Here is a 17539-nt window from a genome sequence, read left to right on the forward strand (position 1 = left end):
GAGAGTGAACCACCAAAAAGAGAGTGAGCGCCACAAGCCCAAATTGAGTGCCTCCACGATGAGCGACAAGAACTTAGTCCTATTTGCCACCAAATGTGAGATGAGAGAAGTGTGTGAGAACCCATCAAGTGTCCTACACTATGTCCTATTGTGCAAGGATGAGGTACCAAAAACTAACAACTCTCACGATCTACCTTTGGTGTTATCTTCTTTATTGCAGGAATTCCAGGATGTTTTCCCCGATGAGCTACCTCCGGGTCTACCTCCACTACGAGGCATTTAGCACCGAATTGATCTCATCCCCGGAGCGCCGCTTCCAAACAAAGCGCCCTACCGCGTCAACCCCGAAGAAACCAAAGAAATACAAAGGCAAGTAAAGCATCTCATCGACCATGGACATGTGCGTGAAAGTTTGAGTCCTTGTGCCGTACCGGTCATTCTTGTGCCAAAACGAGACGGTAGCTTTCGCATGTGTTCCGATTGTAGACCTATCAATGCTATCACCGTTCGTTATAGGTATCCCATTCCACGCCTTGATGATATGCTTGATGAACTTTGCGGTGCCACTATTTTTTCCAAAATTGATCTTAAAAGTGGTTACTATCAAATCCGCATACAAGAGGGTGATGAATGGAAAACCGCTTTCAAAACAAAGTTTGGTCCATATGAGTGGTTAGTCATGCCTATGGGTTTATCGGAAGCACCCGGTACTTTCATGCGTCTTATGCATTACGTGTTTCGCCCTTACATTGGTGAATTTGTTGTTGTCTACTTTGATGATATCCTTGTGTTTAGCAAATCTCTCAAAGAGCATGTCACCCACCTTCGCACCGTGCTACAAACTCTTCGAAAAGAGCAACTTTATGCTAATATGGAAAAATGCCTATTTGGTGTTGATACGCTTGTTTTCTTGGGTTTCGTAGTATCTTCTAAGGGTGTTCATGTTGATGAATCTAAGATCAATGGTATTAAAACTTGGCCCCAACCAACCAATTTGCAACAAGTGCGTAGTTTTCTTGGTTTAGCCGGTTTCTATCGCAGATTTGTGAAGGATTTTAGCACCATTGCTTCACCTTTGCATGCTTTGAGTAAGAAAAATGCACCGTTTGTTTGGGGAACATCTCAAGATATCGCTTTCAATGAGCTTAAGAATTTGCTTACTCATGCTCCCGTGCTTGCATTACCCAACTTTGACAAACCTTTCAAAATTCATTGCGATGCTAGTGGTAATGGCATAGGAGGTGTGTTAATGCAAGAGAAGCGCCCAATTGCTTATTTTAGTGAGAAACTCTCCGGAGCGCAACTCAATTACCCTATCTATGACAAAGAGCTATATGCTTTGGTGCGAGTTTTGCATGAATGGGAACATTACCTACGCCCTCATGAGTTCATCATCCATACCGACCATGAAATGCTTAAATACCTTAAGGGTCAAACTAAGTTGAACAAGCGTCATGCTAAATGGAGTGAGTTCATTGAGTCGTTTCCTTATGTCATCAAGTATATTAAAGGTAAGGAAAATGTTGTGGCGGATGCACTTTCCCGTATATGCATGCTTGTTAATCAACTTGAGTTAAATGTCATTGGCTTTGAGCATATAAAAGACTTGTATGAGCATGATCCTACATTTTCTATTCCTTATGCCAAGTGTTTGACGCATACTTCTTGGGATCGATACTACATCAAAGATGGATATCTTATGAGAGCTAACAAACTTTGCATCCCCGAGTCCTCTCTTCGCTTGTTGCTTTTGCAGGAATCTCATGGAGGCGGACTCATGGGACACTTTGGACGCGACAAGACATTTGCTACGCTCTCCAAGAACTACTTTTGGCCCAAGATGTTCCGCGATGTCAATCGCTTCACCAACCGATGCTCTACATGTCGCAAAGCTAAGTCCAAAGCTCAATCCCATGGCCTCTATATGCCACTTCCAATTCCATATCACCCATGGGAAGACATTAGCATGGACTTTGTGCTTGGTTTGCCTAGAACTCGAAATGGCAAGGATTCCGTTTTTGTTGTTGTGGACCGATTCTCCAAAATGGCACATTTCATTCCTTGCAACAAGATAGACGATGCTTCACATGTTGCATATTTGTTTTGTAGGGAAATCTTGCGCCTTCATGGAGTGCCGAAGACAATTTTCTCGGACCGCGACGTCAAGTTCTTGAGTTACTTTTGGAAGACATTGTGCGCCAAGCTCGGAATCAAGCTTTTGTTCTCTTCGGCATACCATCCACAAACCGACGGCCAAACGGAGGTGACCAACCGCACGCTCTCCACTCTACTACGCGTGTTGATAAAGAAGAACATCAAGGAGTGGGAGGAGTGCCTACCCATCGCCGAGTACGCCTACAATCGTGCAAGACATTCGACTACCGGCAAGTCCCCCTTCGAGGTCGTCTATTGCTTCAACCCATTGTCTCCATTGGACATTCTACCTCTACCGCTACAAGAGCGCACAAACATGGACGCGAGTGCCCGAGTCAACTTCCTCAAGAAGATGCACGAAGATACAAGAAACACCATCGAGCGCCAAGTACAACGACTCGCGACCAAGCTCAACGTCAACAAGCAACCCATGATGTTCAACGTTGGAGATCTTGTGTGGCTACACCTTCGCAAGGATCGCTTCCCCAAGGAACGCAAGTCCAAGCTACTACCCCGAGCGGATGGACCCTTCAAGGTGCTTGCACGCTACAACAACAACGCATACAAGATCGACATCCCACGCGACAAGTACTCCGTGAGCGACATCTTCAACATCAAAGATCTATCCCCGTACCATGGTGATGAGGATTTCGATCCGAGGTCGGATCTTTCCCAAGGGAGGGGAGATGATGCGGAGCATCCTACGGTCATCCCCATGGACCTACCATCGTCTCATCAAGAGCCAAGAGGACCTATGACACGAGCACGAGCTAGAGCTCTCGAGGTGACTTCCTTCCTTAGTGATATCACATATGATCCACTCGAGACATGGCTACTACCTAAGTCCGATATGCTATGCATGATCAGGTGTCAAGAGGACCCTCACGAAGATGCACGTGAAGACGGACAAGCCACCAAGTCCATGGATGAAGAGAACCAACGGAAGAAGGCAAGTTCACCTTCCAGGCCCCGGACATCCGGCCCCTGAAGATGTCAACAACAGCAGCAGCCCAGCCATCGAAGTGCTACAGGGCCCGGTCATCCGGCCCCAGCCCCGGACATCCGGCTCCTCTCGAAGCCCCGGAAATCCGGCCCCTCTCCCGGACATCCGGCGCCACGCGACAGAAACTACAGTAGCTGAACCCTCAAGCCCGGACATCTGGCGTCCAGCCCGAACATCCGGCCCCAGCCCGGAAATCCGGCCAAAAGCCCGGACATCCGGCGCCACGCTACAGAACATCCAGAAGTTTTGCCCTCCAGCCCGGACATCCGGCCCCCCAGCTCGGACATCCGGCCCCTCCTGAAGCCCGGGACATCCGGCCACCCCTGTCTGCGCACAGTAAGGGCCTAGGCCCGTGTACCCCTTTGACCCCCTAGACTATATATACTCCTTCTCCTCCATCTTTCTAGGGTTAGCATTGGTTTAGCTCATATGTGAGATAGAGCATTGCTCATCCATACGGATCTCCTCCTCGAGAGAGACTGCGGCCCCTCTTCGGAGACGATCCACGTTGGATTCAAGACCCCCTCTTGGGTGGCCCCCATCAAGACTTCCTTTCGGAGAAGAACCGGTTACATATGTATCGTCCCTTGTTGGATTTGGATCGTGTATCTCTTTGTGTTTCGAGGATCTAGCACATGTGTGGTTGTTCTTGTTGGTTTGAGTGATTCTCTCGTGTCTTTCCCTCGTGTTTCCCCTCGTGTTCTTAGTTGGGATCCGCTCCTTCCGTGAAAGATCGGCCATCTAGGGTTCCACCCTACATCACACATGCTCCGTTCCTGGCCGTTTGCCGGGTCGACCTCGTCGTGGGGAAGCATCTCGTGTCCATCTTGCGATGGTCTCGGCGCGCATCCCGTGGCTCCATCATTCTTGGACCCCGCAACGTCGTCCTTGGCGTAGCCACAATGACCTTGTGAACCGCAGTGCCGCCTCTAGATGTAGTGACGCTCGGGTCATGGCTTCAAGTGGAGTGAGTACGACTCGTTCCACTGGAAGGGTGTGGAGAGCGCTCGCCGCTGATCCCGCCCGCCGGGGGCGTCTGGACGAGCAGCTTGGAGCCCGACAGTGCACCCACCGCCATGCTCTTCTTCTTCGGCACCATGGATGAAGAAGATTGACAATCTTGCACGAAGACTATTGGAGTGGATCCGGACAAGCGATCCCCCTGCCTGGCGTGCCAAAGATGTCGGAGTACGATGATCTATGGGACTGGAGAGGATCCCTTTGCAGTTCGGCTAGGGTCATCGACGAGCACAGACAGCAAATCCAACAGTACACGCGCGAGGATTTCTCAGGTTCGGGCCACCGTGGAGGCATAAACCCCTACTCCTGTGTTTGGGTGGTTTGACTTGGGTCTCAAGTTACAAGTGCAGCTTGCCAGAAAAACGTGAGCAAGGTGGAACTACTATGTAAGCTTGAGCAGTGTATCAACCCATGCCAAGGTAGCCATGGGCCTCCTTTTATAGACGAAGAGGGGTCACCATAGTGGCAGCATGGTCATTACATGTATGTGAATTGTAGCCTCGATGCTATCGAACCTAATCCTGCATTTAATGCACCGTGAGCTGGTGGCCATCCTTTGGCAAAAACATCTCTCCTTCTGTACCATCGACGTGGATGAATCTATATTCTTGACACGTCTACCAGACGGGTGTCAATAAAGTAGATCTGCATCCGACGTGCTGACACGCGTCATGTTGACTCCCCTCAGGACGTTTGCCCGCTCGGCACCTAATGTTAAAAGGCCATCAACTCGTCGATGAGGTGGAGCGGTCGAAGGACGAGAGGGAGAACTTTCCGGCAAGGAGCTTGCCGGGTCTTGGCTTGCCGGCGCGAGGCTTGCCGGAAACTGAAGTCCTGGTCTTTAGTACGAACTTAGTACTTCTCGACAACCTGCCTGGAGGTCTTCTTCACGGTCTTGGTGCCCAAGTATTGAGACTTGGGTTGAGCTATCCTCCGGCAAGCCCTTGCCGTCCGGAGGGCTGCAACTGCCTGTGCACAAGTCTAGGGTACTAAAGGACCCCTATTTTAGTACACCGACAAATCTGTCAATTTATTACTTAACCGAAGCATGGCACTGATGACCCACATGTATAGGGGATCAAACCTAGTCCTTTCGATAAGTAAGAGTGTCGAACCCAACGAGGAGCAGAAGGAAATGACAAGTGGTTTTCAGCAAGGTATTTTCTGCAAGCACTACAATAGTCGGTAACAGGTAGTTTGATAGCAAGATAATTTGTAATGGACAAGTAACGGTAACAATAAATAAAGTGCAGCAAGGTAGCCCAATCCTTTTTGTAGCAAAGGATAGGCCAAAACGGTTACTTATAATAAGCAAAGCTTCTTGAGGGCACACGGGAATTTCATCTAGTCACTTTCATCATGTTGGTTTGATTCGCGTTCGCTACTTTGATAATTTTATATGTGGGTGGACCGGTGCTTGGTGCTATTCTTACTTGACTAATCCTCCCACTTATGATTAACCCCCTCGCAAGCATCCAGAACTAGGAGAAAAGTATTAAGATAAAATCTAACCATAGCATTAAACATATGGATCCAAATCGGTCCCTTACATCGTAGCGCATAAACTAGGGTTTAAGCTACTGTCACTCTAGCAACCCATCATCTAATAACTACTCCACAATGCATTCCCTTAGGCCCAAACATGGTGAAGTGTCATGTAGTCGACGTTCACATGACACCACTAAGGGAATCACGACATACATATCATCAAAATATCGAACACATATCAAGTTCACACGATTACTTGCAACATGACTTCTCCCGTGACCTCAAGAACAAAGGTAACTACTCACAAATGATATTCATGCTCAAGATCAGAGGGGTGTTAAATAGCATAATGGATCTGAACATATAATATTACACCAAATAAACCATATAGTAATCAACTACAAGATGTAATCAACACTACTAGTCACCCACAGGTACCAAATTAAGGTTCCGGTACAAAGATTGAACACAAGAGATGACCTAGGGTTTGAGATGAGATGGTGTTGTTGAAGATGTTGATGGAGATTAGCCTCCCAAAGATGAGAGGTGATGTCTACTACACAACTTGTTCTCGTAGACTTGTGTTGGGCCTCCAAGCGCAGAGTTTTGTAGGACAGTAGCAACTTTCCCTCAAGTGGGTGACCTAAGGTTTATCAATCCGTGGGAGGCGTAGGATGAAGATGGTCTATCTCAAACAACCCTACAACCAAATAATAAAAAGTCTCTTGTGTCCCCAACACACCAAATACAATGGTAAATTGTATAGGTGCACTAGTCCGGCGAAGAGATGGTGATACGAGTGTAGTAATGATAGTAGATGTTGATTTTTGTAATAGTAACAATAAAAAACATCAAGGTAGGAAGTAACAAAAGTGAGCACAAACGGTATTGCAATGCTTGAAAATGAGGCCGAGGGTCCGTACTTCCGCTGGTGCAATCTCTCAACAATGCTAATATAATTGGATCATATAACCATCCCTCAACATGCGATGAAGAATCACTCCAAAGTTCTTATCTAGCAGAGAACATAAGAAGAAATTGTTTGTAGGGTACGAAACCACCTCAAATCTATTCTTTCCGGTCAATCTATCCTAGAGTTCGTACTAAAATAACACCTAGCTATTCTTTCCGATCGATCTATCCAAGAGTTCGTACTAAAATAACACCATATGATACACATCAACCAACTCTAGTGTCACCTAGATACTCCAATGTCACCGCGAGTATCCGTGAGTTGATTATACGATATGCATCAAACAATTTTAGATTCATAATACTCAATCCAACACAAAGAACCTCAAAGAGTGCCCCCAAGATTTCTACCGGAGAAACAAAGACAAGAACGTGCATCAACCCCTATGCATAGATTACCCCAATGTGACCTCGGGAATCCACGAGTTGAGTGCCAAAACACATATCAAGTGAACCAATATTATACCCCATTGTCACCATGGGTATTCATAGCAAGACATACATCAAGTGTTCTCAAATCCATAAGAGTATTCAATCCAATAAGAACAAAATCTCAAAGGGAAAACTCGAGTCACAACAAGATAGAGAGGGGGAAACACCATATGATCCAACTATATTAACAAAGCCCGCGATACATCAAGATCGTGACATCTCAAGAACACGAGGGAGAGAGAGATAGATTAAACACATAGATACTGGTACAAACCCTCAGCCCCGAGGGTGGACTACTCCCTCCTCATCATGGTGGCCGCCGGGATGATGAAGATGGCCACCAGTGATGATTTCCCCCTCCAAGAGGGTGCCGGAACGGGGTCTAGATTGGTTTTTTGTGGCTACCGAGGCTTGCGGCGGTGAGCTTCTGATCTAATGTTATTTCTGATGGTTTCTCTATTTATAGGATTTTTAGGCATCGGTTTCACGCGAAGATGGGCCTCGAGGTGAGCACAACCCACCGGGGCCAGCTGGGCCCCTCGGGCGCGCCCTGGTGGGTTGTGCCCTCCTCGTGGCTCTTCTGGCTCTCCCACGAAGCTTCGGGGGTCTCTTTTGTTCCCAAAAAATCGTCAAAAAGTTTCAGCTCATTTGGATAACTTTCATGTCTGCACAAAAAACAACATGACGGTAGTTCTGCTCAAAACAGCGTCAGTCCGGGTTAGTTCCATGCAAATCATACCAAAAGCATATAAAATTGTTGTAAACATGGCATGAATACTTCATAAATTATAGATATGTTGGAGAAGTATCAAGAGGGTTGTTGGTGATGACGATGGCTTCGATTTCCCCCTCTGGAAGGGAAGTTCCCCCAGCGGAATCGCTCCACCGGAGGGCAAAAGTGCTCCTGCCCAAGTTCTGCCTCGAGACGGTGGCGCTCCATCCCAAAAGTCCTCTCCTTTTTTCTAGGTAAAAATGCCTTATATACTAGAAGATGGGCACTGGAGGTGGGCTGGGCTGCCCACCACCCACCAAGGTGTGCCTGTGGGGCCTGGCAAGCCCTGGTGTCTTGTGGGCACCAGGCAGCCCCCCTCTGGTAACTTTTTCTCGAGTGTTTTTTATTTATTCAAAAACAATTCTTCATAAAATTTCAGCTCATTCGGAGAAGTGCAGAATAGGTAACTCTGACGTAGCTTTTTCAGGTCCAGAATTCCAGCTCCCGGTATTCTCCCTCTTTGTGTAAACCTTGCATATTATGAGAGAAAAGGCATTAGAATTACTCCATAAAGCATTATTATGCATAAAACATTATAAATAAAAGTAGTAAAACATGGTGCAAAATGGACGTATCAAGTCCCCCGAGCTTAGACCTCGCTTGTCCTCAAGCGAAAGCCGATATTGAGAATCAAGTCCACATGTTTAGAGAGAGAGGTGTCGACAACACTACCAAAAAAAGACACATCCGTGACATTTTGGGCCAAACGAAATTTTTTCCTATCATGCTTATGACACTTCTACGATGATAATTGTGACAAAACCCGGTATCATCATAGATGTGGTGGGCTCCTACTTCTATGACAAAAAATCATGACAGAAAATGGGCTTTTCGTCCTGGGCGGACCGGAGACGCGGCTGCATGACATTCTTGGGGAGTTCCCAGTACGATGGGTGGTCGAGGGCCGAGCGATGCGCGTTTCTCTCGTACACGTACGCACGTGGGTGCGAGGCGTTAGGCTCTAACTGAACCCGACCGAGGCGTTGGGCTCTAACTGAAGCCGAGCGATTGCACTGCAGGCTACGCGTTACTGAACCCGAGCGATCGATCGATCCCTTGCTGTTAACTGAACCCGAGTGATTGCTTCGCTACTGCTGCTAACTGAAGCCGATCGAACACTGCTGCCTCCTTCCCTTGATGAACAGTGAGCGTTGTTGGGGGGTTTGGATGAACAGTTCCCGGTGGGGGGTTGGATGAACATGACCCCGTGGTAGTATAGGCCGTTGCCGCTGGATGAACAGGACTCCGATCGAGCCGGTTGGGGGGTGGATGAACAGAACCCCGTGGAGGGGTGGATGAACAGGACGACCCCGTGGAGGACTGGTTGAACAGTAGCTGGTGGAGGGCTGAATGAACAGTAGCTGGTGGAGGGTTGGATGAACAGGACCCCGTGGAGAGGGTTGGTTGAACAGTAGCCAGTGGAGGAGCGCGCGGTGGAGGCTGGATGAACAGGAGCCCGTGGATGAACAGTCACAGGTGGAGGCTGGAGGAGGTCGACGGTGGATGAACAGTAGCCCGTGGAGGCTGGAGGAGGTCGACGGTGGAGATGAACAGTATCCCGTGGAGTCCCGTTTTGCGGTACGCCACACCCCTCCCGATGAACAGGACCCCCGTTTCGACTCTAGCGCTCCAACACAAGTCCGTTTCCTCTGTTTTGCGGTAGGCCACACCCCTCCCAATCAACAGGACCCTGTTTTGGCCGTAGGAGGTTCGTTTCCTCCGTTTTGTGGTACGCCAGACCCCTCCCGATGAAAAAGATCCTATTTCGACCGTGGCCGGTCGAACACAAGGCCGTTTCCTCCGTTCTGCGGTACGCCAGGCCTGGTTTCCATCAGCTGTTCCGTCCAAGCCAGTTGGCTCCCGATGAACAGCATGCATTCCGTCGCCTCCCGATGAACACGACGCATTCCGTTGCCTCCCCATGAACACGAGGACGACGTAGTTTGTCCGTTCCGACGCAGCCATGTACACGAGCCCTGGCCGTACGTACGCGCGCGTAGGCGTTCGAGACTCCGCCCGTATGTACGTACGTGGCCGTATTTACTTTCTTGCACCCTGGCCGCTGTACGTACGTGTACATACTACGTGCGCGCCTCTACTACGACATGTGCCCTTCCTTACACGGCCATGGTTCATCGATGCAGCCTGCAGACAGACCGATCGTATGTACATACACGTTCGCGACCAGAATGACAACGCTACGTACGCTTCGCCGGGTGGGTCCCGACTGTCAGGCACTTCCTTGCGTGCGAAGATGTAGCTGGCGGGTCCCAGCAGTCAGGGGCGAATCATTATTTTTTTGCCCGTAATATGGACGCACTTCCTTGCGTGCGAAGATGTAGCTGGTGGGTCCCAGCAGTCAGGGGGGAAACATTTTTTTCTTGCAAAATACGGTGGCCCGTCCAGTGGGTCCTTGCTGTCACGTGGAGGAATCATTATTTTGCGCATAATAAGGAGGCATTTCCTTGTGTGCGGCCGTGGACCTAGCTGTCAGCCTCTCCACGTACAGTCCACGTCCGATGGATGTCGTTCATTGACCACGTTGACCACGACACGCCGAGAGCACCAGGGCGGTGGACGACGGTGAGGCCTAGGAAGGGAACGACACGGAGCCGGGGAAGACTCGGCAGTGGTTGCTCACGCGGTGGGGAGTACGAGGGCTTACTGGTCTGGCTGCTGTCGCTGGAAAATAACAGGAGGTGTGGGTGAGTAGAGGAATGGCCTGACCAGCAATGGAGTAGGGTGGGGCGGTGCGGCCTTTCCGGCAGCACAGCCGGCCACGGGAGGCGGGAGCAGGCAGTCCCACCGGCGTTGGTTTGGGCGGCTGGAGCAAGAAGATCAGAGGTTGAAGAAGCACTACAGCCGTTGGATGGACATCATACGGTCTCTGCAGCTAGAATCGTTTATATTGACTAAGTTGACAAAGCCCTTGGTACACATCAACTTAGTAGGCCCACAGGTCAGCCTCCGAAATGGTGTGCCCCAGATGTCAGGGGGAGGAATCATTTTTTGGGCAGCTGAAGCTAGAATATTCGAGATTGAAGAAGAAGCACGACATCCATTGGATGGACATCCAACGGCCACTACTGCTAGAACGTTAACTTTTTTTTAGGGGATGCGTCAACTAAGTAGGCCCACAAGTGTGTGGCAGAGAACTTATAGCCCATTTGCGATTTGTAAGAATGTACAGCCCATTTTTGAATTCTAATGGAATTTACTACAGCCCATTTACAGTTTGTTAAAAGTACAGCCCATTTTCTAGTTAGGACAACGATTAATAATTTCAACCAGCCGTTCAAAACAAAATTCAATAAAATTTCCCACATTTTGATGGGATCTGAAATATTTTATCCCAAAATTTCTAGTCAAATTAAATACAATTTCAATATAAATTTTTATTACGTAAAAATCCAACGAAACATTGCGCGCGCAACAATTAATGAAATTATTATTTTCAAAATCCAAAAAAAATTATAAACTAATTACGTGTTTGGTGCATTTTTTATAGTTACTGCCCAGTTTTTATAATTACATCCCATTTATTATTTCTTAAAGCCCATTTTCTTGTTAATCCTAATGCATCCCTCCTTGGAAAGATTTGCAACCCAGTGGGGCGGAGAATAACAAGGTGACCTTGCCTGGGTATTCCTCAAAGAAAAGTATAGCCGGGCTAGCCATTTTCAGCTTGAAAAAAATTAATATCTGGGCTGGATATCAGGCCTGGGCTAGACGGGGCATATCCCGCCCAATTAATACCCTGCTCTCCTCAGAACAACAATGAAAACATCGCTCAAGAAAAACTCTGCAGTGCTCACACCTCAAAAACACAAATACTGCTCGAGCTGCTTGGTCCCAGCTGTCGGCCGCTCCTTGTTCAATTCTCTCGTTTATTGACTACATAGGTTGACAATGGTGTGGGACCGTGTTGTCAGGAAACCAGGAGGAAGCAAAGAAAAATTATAGTTGTATATAATAAGGAGGCACTTGCGTACGTGCAGCTGTGGCCCTGGTGGGTCCCCACTGTCATCATCTCCAAGTAAAGTGATCTCCTCATTCCTCGTGTCCGTTGACCATGTTGACAATGCGAGATGGCGGCGCCACGGCGAGCGCAACAACTCGAAGGACAACAGAGAGGGCCTCGCGGGCCTACGGATGGTCTGATACAGCGCCCGCTACTCATTCGGGAAGCCAGGATCATAGGGCCACATGTCCGCGACGACATTGTCATTCGCTTGTTCACCGGTGCTCGTTGAGGAGACGGAGGTTGCAGCACAGGTCCTCCTGCGGTAGTAGCTCTTCCGCCTTTAGGGCGTCGAAGTGCGGTCGCACCTGTTCTATGGTGAACACGGCATGAACCGGCTTGGATAGTGGCGCCGGCTCCTAGTCGGAAGCTACGTCCATCGTCTGATTGTCGACGCTCAGCTCGGCGAGCTCGCTGGCGAGCCAACATGTCCGGCTGTTGGACCAACCCGTTGCCAAGCACGAGTCTGACTGCTATGGCCCACCCAGACCGCCTCCCTCGCCCGCGCGTACTTTCCGCCTGAAACGGTCAGCGCCACCTGCCCCGCTTCCCGGTGCAGGCGATTGCTCCACCTTCAAACGACACAAGTGCCGTCTGTCCGCCTGTCTGCCGCTCACATTAATGATACGCGGTTGCCGATGCGGCTACACCGGTGCCACACGTCTGTCCCTCCGCCGCCCACCATTGCTATATAAACTGCTGCGCCGGCCATAGCCACAGTCATCCGCCTCCGTTCCCTTTCTCCTGTCCACACCGCAACTGCCCACCATGGCTTCCTCGCGCTCCCGTGCTCTTCAGGACGAGCGGACAACGGACCACAAGGAGATGGCAGCCATTGCTGCCGACTGGCTGGCCGGCAGGCAGCCGGAGGACGATGACGTCCCAATGGATAACATGGTAGTCGACGATCCGGCGCCAAGCCCCTCGTCCGTGCCATCCTCGCCGATGTATTGCACCATGACCATCGGCGAGGCCCGTGCCCAATACGTGGTAATGGTGAGGCTGAAGCATCAGGAGCAGTTCCAGGAGGCGCAGGCCGATGCCGCCTACAACCACCATCTCCTCCAGGAGCACCTGCAAGCGGAGGAGCAGATTGTCGTGGAGCAGGCGGAGCAGGAGGCGCTGCTCGACTCGTATCCCTCCACCCGCGAGGGCCGCCTCGAGCGCAGGTGGTACCGCATGCGGGTGGCGGAGGCTGCGGCCGCCTACAAAGAGGGCGATGAAGCAGGTGAGGCGATGTTTGGCGAGATCGAGGACGAGGCAGAGGACAATGCCAGCTCCGACGAGTCCCTGCTAAGCTGTCGTTGACGAGGCCCTGCTCCGCCGAGGCCCCGCGGCGCCAACAATGATGTAGAGGACACCGCCGGCTCCGCCGAGGCCCCGCCCCGCTGGCACCGAGGCGGAGGACCTCACCGGCTTCGGCGAGGCCCTACTCCGCCGAGGCCCCGCCCCACCAACAACGAGGCAGAGGACATCGCCGGCTCAGTCGAGGCCCCACCCTACCAGCAAAAAGGGGGAGGATTTCCCCCACTCCGCCGAGGCGCCGCCCCGCAGGCAACGAGACAGAGGACATCGCCGGCTCCGTTGAGGCCCCGCCCCGCTGCCAACGAGGCTGCGCCACACAGAAAATGAGGAAGAGTAGAACACGGTAGGTCGCCGCCGCTCGGGTCCAAGTAAGGCCACCGCTGCGACCCTCCAGTTGAAGCCAAGCTAGGTGGGTTGACCATTGACGGCCGATTAGCTTCATGGCGGCGACGTGGAGTCAGAGACCTATGTTGGAGAAGGACGCTGCTTCAGTTACTTAACTGTTGGTGTAGTTGGGTCACTGACACATGGGCCCAACAGGCATCTGGGCCACATGTCAGTTACGCAACTGCACCTGCAGTTAAGTCAATGAAGCTCAGTCCACTGGAGAATAAGCTTTTGTTCGGCTCAGCCGGACACAGTTGGGTAGATTCGATTAATTAATTATACCTCCAGCGCACCCCTTTTTAGTTGAAGAATATATGAAATGTAATGAAATCCGGCATGTTTATATGAAATCTGACCGTGTATGAATGAATTTAGTTCGATTAGTTCGAATTCTGGTATCACTGGCATTGGATGAACATGCAAAACAATACGTACTAGGATTATTCCCAGGGTGATCACCTCGTTTGCAGCAGTTTCACATGTACTCCATCCGGTCCTTTTTAGTCTGCATACAAGTTTTGTCTGCAGTCAAAGTATCTCCACTTTGACCAATCTTTTAGGAAAAAGTATTAACATTCACATTGTAAAATCAACTGACTTGAAAGAAATCTAATATGCAAAGTAAAAAGGAACAAAGGGAGGACAAAGAGTTTGAGCTGCTTTTTAGCGTTCCTGTACATTGCAATGAAACACACAGGCCAGGCAATTCATAGAGAACATTCAAAACAATCGATGATTATGCATCTCAGTGATTCACATGTCAGAGCCAATATTTACTTCACAACTAAACAATAAAGAAAAATCGATCGATGCTGCTGACAGCAAAGGGCGTCCCATTCGAAAATATCAAACGCATGTCATCTTGCTAACATCAATGAGCAAAATTTGACAAGGTTGTCCCATTCCAAAATGTCAAATGCGTGTTGTTTTGCGTACATCAATGAGCAAACTTTGACAACGTTTTCCCATTCCAAAATATCAAATGCCTATGATTGTGGAATGGACAGGGTTTGCCATCAGTTCGGACATTGACATGGCACCTTGTGCTAAATAAACCAGCTGTTCTTTTTGTGCAGTTCCACCAAAATCAACCAAATTCGCGCGTAGCTTGTATGATTTTGCCTTTATATGTTGCAATGCCTTGAACATATCGGGACCTCCTTTCTTGTGGTGGAAATGAATGATTCGATGTATTCATGAACATTTTGTGCAGTTCCCATTGAAATGAAGCTGAGCAGCCCTGTTTGCACAAATACAAAATAAGTGATTAGTATAAAGCAAACTATACTATGAATTGACAGTTTAAACAGGCACCTACATGGTCCATGTAGAGCACACTTAAAAATGGAACTCACCAGAAAGAATCCTAGAAAAACATTGTACTTGCGCATCACAGCAAAAAAGATGGAGATCTGTCAGTCCTTTTGAGCTGAAGTTAGTTTGGTCTTGTGGGGAGTAATGTAACCATCCTTCAACTGCTCCTTCTGATGAGAAGATAGACAGGGCTTCTTCATCCTGGCATAATCGGAACTAGTCACTTCACGTACTCCATATTCTTCTTAAAAGGAGGATGATCCTGTTGTGCAAAGACAAGAGGACAACTAAATGCTAGCATCACTGTTTTCTCGAAAAAAAGGAAAGGAAATATTCAAAACAGCACAGATGAAGCACTTCTCAAGGACAATACCACTTTCTCATGACAGTATCTAAACAGTAGCACAACACCAATAGAGATGACAAAGCTCAATCATATGGATGAAATCCGTGGGCGAGTAACAACCTTTGTCAGGAGGCTTATTATGTAGAGCATACAGATCAAGCACTTCTCCGGAACCATCTGTTGTTATCTACTGTGGTTGCCATGCTTACTATATACTCCTCGATTAGTTTAATGTTTCCAACATCTTCTTGTGCAGTTCCACTAAAATATATGGTATCTTCAAAGAAGATCCCTGTTTGCACAAGTAGAGATAATTACATATTACATTAAGAGTGGCACCAAATCAGTGGCAAAACAATTGGTCATTCCAGCCATAGCAATAAATTAATATGCAAAACTATATCATTACTTGTGTCATCACAGTTCCAGTGCTTCATTACAGCACCGGGAGTTGATTTTTGTTTTTCTTCCGCTTGTTCTTCCCCTTCATCACTTGGTTCAATAACAGACAAGCTTCGCCTTCAATGTAAGATTTGGCATGTCAATTGGGGGGCACAAGTATAGCACTAAACAATGACATTAATTTCTAATGGAAGTGGCAAAATACAGGCCAAAAGTTGTGCAATATCCTTATCTTACCTCAATGGGATATTACGGTTCACATACAGATTGGAAGTCTTGTCTCCATTTGTGCAGTTCACTAAAATCAAGCAACATTACCGTACAAGTAGCACAACATATGAAAGCACACTGCACAATCATGTGAAAAAAGGCTAGTACTGACCTCTCATGACGTGGAATTCAAACAACTCACAAGAAGAAGATCTGAACCAAATTTGCCAACACGGATTGGAAGTAAGATATCCTCTTGTGCAGCTCCACTAAGATCAAGCAATCAAGCAACGTTGTCGGTGTGACATTTTGGTTGAACTGCACAAAATACTCTTAAACCGAAAGTGTTTTGTGAAGTGCAACAAAAGGTCACAATAGCAACGAGGTGAAGTAGATAACCCCGTTTACACAGAGGTGCAAAGGAAACAACAAGTGGTCAATAACGGTGGATGACACAGAAGCCAACAAAAAGAAGCATCTAACTTATCTAATTGGGAAATAAAGCAAGACATTAGCATTTCTCAAACGGTGGCATTGATTCATATTAACAGAGAGATTATATTAAGAATAAAATTCGTTAAAATGTAATTTGCTTTTAACTGTGGCATTACATCAAGTTTCCAGCGGCATTATTAGAGGGTGTTTGTTTATACGGACTTTTTGGTGTAGGGACTAAAAAAAGTCCCTTTCAGTCCCATCTAAACCAAACAGGAGGGACTTTTAGGGACTAAAAGTGGGCATTTGGGACTAAAGAAAGAAGACCCCGAGGGAGAGTCTTTTGGGACTTTTTCCAACAGTTGCCCCTGCCCCGCATCGCACCCTATCTCTATTAGTTCATTACTAGGGGTAACATGGTCTTTTAGCATGTCATTTAATAACCTCTAGTCCATGTATAGTCCTTGGAACCAAGCAGGTAGGGACTAGGGACTTTTTAGTTGGGACTAAAAAAGTCCTAGGACTTTTTAACCAAACAGGGCCTTAGATTAACAACAGCTAAAGAGTTGCACGGGACAATGGACTCACCATCACCATGTGCATCTACCGATGTATGAAGGGGTGATGCACAGTCTATTGCAACAAAGAACAAACAACCAAGGAGCATATTTGTGTTGGTCCCAGATTTGTTATCTTTAGACACCTTTCCCTATGTGAGCGCAAAAAATCTAGTCCTGCTGAAACTCTACAGCCTTGTCCCCCAAAACAAAAAGATCAGTTCATTACAGATGTGCATACTGTCTTTGTCATCGTTTTCCCTTTTCGACCAACGTAGGTGCTGGATAGCCAGTCTGTACTAGTACTTTCCCCCCTTCCTTTCCTCTTTGAACCACATCCTAGATTCATGCTATACAACATTCCCCAGTACTTTCCCCCCTTCCTTTCCTCTTTGAACCACGTCCTAGATTCATGTTATACAACTTTCCCCACAACTTTCCCCCCTTCCTTTCCTTTTTGAACCACGTCCTAGATTCATGCTATACAACTTTCCCCACTACTTCCCCCCATTCCTTTCCTCTTTGAACCACATCCTAGATTCATTCTATACAACTTTCCCCACTACTTTCCTGTTTGATCCAACACCAAGATTGGAGTGCAGAAGCGGAAAAAGCCCACATGCAGCTAGAGCAATGCATGTGGAATAAGTAAATTATACCTTAAGGTTCTTGGGGGTGTGGTTCAGTGGGCGACCGGAGGCCGTTCTGCCCACGCTATGTA

Source organism: Aegilops tauschii, chromosome 3 (assembly GCF_002575655.3).
Source record: "Aegilops tauschii subsp. strangulata cultivar AL8/78 chromosome 3, Aet v6.0, whole genome shotgun sequence".
NCBI lineage: Eukaryota > Viridiplantae > Streptophyta > Magnoliopsida > Poales > Poaceae > Aegilops > Aegilops tauschii.